At 43.4% G+C, this 4,309-nt stretch overlaps 1 non-coding gene across 1 annotated transcript; it reads right to left on the bottom strand.

The window, feature by feature from the left end:
• Positions 1–3,537: 3,537 nt before the first annotated feature.
• TRNAI-UAU (transfer RNA isoleucine (anticodon UAU)) lies at positions 3,538–3,631 on the bottom strand. Its single transcript has 2 exons — positions 3,594–3,631; positions 3,538–3,573 (listed from the first exon to the last, which is right to left on the bottom strand). It is a non-coding gene; the product is annotated as a tRNA-Ile (tRNA).
• Between the last annotated feature and the right edge of the window lie 678 nt (positions 3,632–4,309).

The raw sequence follows: 4,309 nt of genomic DNA, 5'->3' as shown, positions 1-4,309 counted from the left end.
TTACTTAATTAAAAGTTAAAAAAAGAACCAAGTCATAGTAATTGCCCTTGATAAGCGAACTACTAGGAAAGACAGTTGTATATATAAATACATCTTTTTTTACGATGAGATAAACATGAATTTAGTATTACAAATTATCTATTAATAAGAAGAAAGAAATCATCAGATTTTTTTTCTGGGCCACAAAGAATGTGCAGGAATCTGTCATGTATACAAGATGAAGAAGAGCATTCTAGGTAGAGAAAAGAGTTTAAGAGGTCATGGTTACTGCTACTTTTTTATGAACACTGGTAAATCCCTTCTCTTACCTTTGATTTTCACATTCTTTAGTGAGAGAAACTGCAAGACAAAACAAAACTCTCTTGTTAATGTTGTTCATTTCTCAGTACCTAACTTTAACCTTTATTTTGCTAAAATAGATACATTAAATCAATAAAATAAAAATAAACCCTCACCCTGAGGGGTGAGAATGGGGGAAGACAAAGGGAGTAAATCATCAGAGATCTCCATGATACCACAGGTGGAAAAAGTATACTGAGAGGTACAGTCTATTCAGAGGCAGGAATTGAGCTGGGTGCTAAAGAAACAAAAGCAATTAAGATACAGTCTTTGTCTCTCCCAAGGAGTTTATGATCCAGTAAATGAGAGAGTGAAGTAAACTGACGACTGAATAAATGTGTCAAGTGCCTGGCACAGCATATGAAGCCCACAGGAGAGCATCTGATGCAAACTATGGAGGTGGAGCTCCCACCGTGCCCTGAAGACAGACAAGTGATCACCGGTGGAAGAAGTAGATGCAAAGAAAGAGGAAGAGAAAAGAAATGTCAAGGCACAAGACAGGTATTTATCAAGGTACAGAGGCCTTTGGGAAGGACTTTGGACTGTGAGCAGGGAAATATCCAGAGACATTAAGGAGGTAAAATAGAATCAAGAAGACTCAGTAACGGATAAATATGCTAAGTGTAGAGAAGCTGGGAATCAAAAATGAATATCTGCCACAGAGTTAGCACAGAGTTATGTTAAGTAAAAGAAGTTTCACACAAAAGCCTACAAACTGTATGATCCCATTTATATGAAATTCTAGAAAAGACAACACTATAGTGATGGAAAGTAGATCAGTGGTGGCCAGGAGCAGGAGTGGAGGGATGTGATGGACTACAAAAGAGAAGGAGGAAACTTTTTAGGGAAAAGGTACCGTTCTGCATCTTGAATGTGGTGGTGTTTCCACAATGGTATATAGTTACTGTGGTTGGCAAAGTAAGGGTTCCTCAAAGATGTCCACACCGTAATCACCAGAACCTGTGAATGTGCTACCTTATAAAGTTCCAAAAAGGGACTTTGCAGATGTGATTAAGGATCTTAAAATAGGGAGATTACCCTGGATTATCCAAGTGGGCCCAGTATAATCATAAGGGTCCTTAAAAAGTGGAAGAGAGAGGCATAAGAGTCAGAGGAGAGGTGACAACAGAAGCAGAGATCAGAGTGATTCAATTACTGGCTTTGAAGATGGAAGAGAGACAGGGGCCAAAGAATGTGTGCAGCCTCTAGATACTGGAAAAAGCAAGAAAAAAGATTCTCCCCTCAAGCTTCCAGAAGGAACACAGCCCTGCCAATAGTTTAATTTTAGACCTGTGATAGCCATTTTGGACTTCTGACCTACAGAAGACAATAATCTTTGTGTTAACTGTAAGCCACTAACTTGTTACAGCAGCAATAGGAAATTAATACAACTGCCAAAATTCATCAAACTGTGCACTCAAAATGGGTGAATCTTATTACATAGTCATATCTTACTAAAAAGGAAACGTTAGAAAACTACATTGCTGCTTTCTGTTTTGAACAACTTCACAGAAGTTGGTGTGATCAGAGTCATTAGAGGCTTCTAAAATCAAGCCATGGAAACTAGAGACAATCCAGTCCTTGACTGGTCAGAGATTCACACAGAAATCAGGAACAACCCCTTGAGATACTTCTTTGTGTCTCTGGCAATTTTACTTTCACATCGTTTCCTCAAACATCATTTGGTCAGTCTTAACTGGTATCATAGATAACATCATGTCAGGTTTTAGCTTTTATTGAAGAAGCTCTTCTGTTGAAAAATATGCTAGAGCGACCTCTTTTCTTCATTCTTACTAACTATGCTTCTGGGGGCCATACCCACACCTAGGCCTTTGCATCTGTTCTTCCCTCTGCCTGGACCTGCCTTTCACGTATACATCCAAGACCTTCTCCTATTTTCCTTTAGGCCTCTGCTTAAACGTCGCTTGCTTAGAGAGACCTTCTGTAACAACTCTATATAAAATAGCACCTACCCTTCTATCCCCTATCCCTCTTATTTTATTTTTATTTTTCTCTATAAAACTTTTCACCACTTTGTCTAATTATATATTCATTTTTAATTGTTCATTGTTTATTTCTTGCTTCTAGAACTTAGGTTCCAGAGAGCAGAGGCTTCATCTTTTTATTTCTCTGCAGTGACCTCAGCACCTAGAACGGACCTGGCACAAAGTAGGCATTGTGTATTTGTTGAATGACTGCGTTTGAGACACAGAGCACAGGAGAGGGAGTGGAATTGAGGTTGATAATTTTCCCTTGTGTTGATGTTACAGACCTGTGGGAATTTCCAGTCAATAATGCCCAGTAGCCAGTAAGATGTATAGCTCTGGATTAAAATGAGAAGACTGGGTGAGACAGAAATGTTACAGTCATCAAATTATAGAGAGAGGTTGTAATCAAGAGAATGAATATAATACAAAGAATGTGCATATCATTAGATGAGAGGAAAGCTGAGGACAGAACTGTGGGGAATACCCATAATTAAGGGACAGAAGAAGAGGGCCCTGTGTGCCAGAATAAAATCCAAGAGAGAGTGGATAAAAGCAGAGTAACCTTGAATCATTTATTTCAGACACATGTAGTTCTTCAAACAAGGCCATTTGTTTATTTTCTGATGAAATTAGGAAGATACATACTCAGCCATCTATGCCGGATGTTTCAGGGCTGGAGGAAAATTATTTCCTCTTTCCCAGTCTGGTTTATGTGAACTAGGCGGTGGAGCTCGACTCAAAGCACGTTTAGCTTTCACAGGTGTTCAGCAATCTTACTGCAAACCTTGTGGACATCGAAGCTAAAATGCCTGGGAGCAGCTTCTGCACATCCTTGAGCCCCGGTGACAGCTGCACGAAATCGCAGAGCACAAGACCCGGTTTTCCCTTGCTCGGTCCCCAAAGAGCTGAGGAATAGTTTAAAGAAAGGAGCTGGGTAAGGGTGAAGGAGACCCCTTTGAATCTGTGCAACCTGGCTGTAAGGTCTCCTGATTGAAGAGAAACGCATTTGCTTGGATAATAAATTCAACTTGCTTCCTTTTGGTTTGTGATTTCTTCCTATGTTTGAAAACGACCAAACGGCCTCCTTAATCATGGGGATACCCGCGGTCTCACCAGGGAAGATATTATAACCTCTTTTTAGTTTTTTCTTTAAGGAGAAGGGAAAAATGCATTAGAATGAAACGTTTGAGATCGTAAAGGGAAGAAAACATGCTCCAGGTGAGGCTCGAACTCACAACCTCGGCATCACCCGCACATATACTGTTGTATAAGTACCGCGCGCTAACCGATTGCGCCACTGGAGCATGCTTTCCTTGGGTTCTCAGTGCGCACTCTACAGCGACATGAGCCACGAGCCACGAGCCATGAGCCACGGGCGCGCCCAGTCCCCGCGACACGCCGGAGCGGGAGCGCGCTGGACCGCCAGGTACTCTTTCCCACCCACACTTGCCACCTTCCTCCGCGGCGGCTACCCTGGCGAATAAAACACGCTTTGTTCAAGACTCTTCCGGAAGTTTCGTATCTTCGTGTATGTGGTCCTTCCTCTACGCCCCCGGGAAACAGCATTTCCGAAGGATCCAGGGATGCTCCTTTGAGAAACCCCGAGAGAAGGCTGAGGAGAAAGAGCGAGAGGATTCTGGCTCCTCCTCGCCGTCGCTCCAAGAAGGGAATGACTTTCGTGGAAGACAGCGGCTATTTGGCTGAAGCGCGCATCACCGCGCACCCCCGGGCTGGTCCGTGATGCTTCCTAAAAGATACAGGACATCGAGAAGCCGAGCCCGCCCAGCCCTCCCTCCGCGCGTCTCCCAGCACTCGCCGCGCTCCTGGCGGTGCCCCTGGCCTCGCGTTTCAGCACCTCCAGGCTGCACTTACGGGTTCCCGCAAACCTTCCCCGAGCCTGCCTGAAAACCGCATTCGAAGTCATAGAGCCAGCTGGTCTGGCATCTCTGGCGGGAAAACTGCCAGAGCAGTAACCACTCCTT

The sequence above is a fragment of the Ceratotherium simum genome, chromosome 13, assembly GCF_057802395.1.
Source record: "Ceratotherium simum simum isolate JZ-2026a chromosome 13, ASM5780239v1, whole genome shotgun sequence".
Taxonomy (NCBI): domain Eukaryota; kingdom Metazoa; phylum Chordata; class Mammalia; order Perissodactyla; family Rhinocerotidae; genus Ceratotherium; species Ceratotherium simum.
Note: the sequence above shows the minus strand (reverse complement) of the source record. Positions and strands in the feature narration are given on the sequence as shown.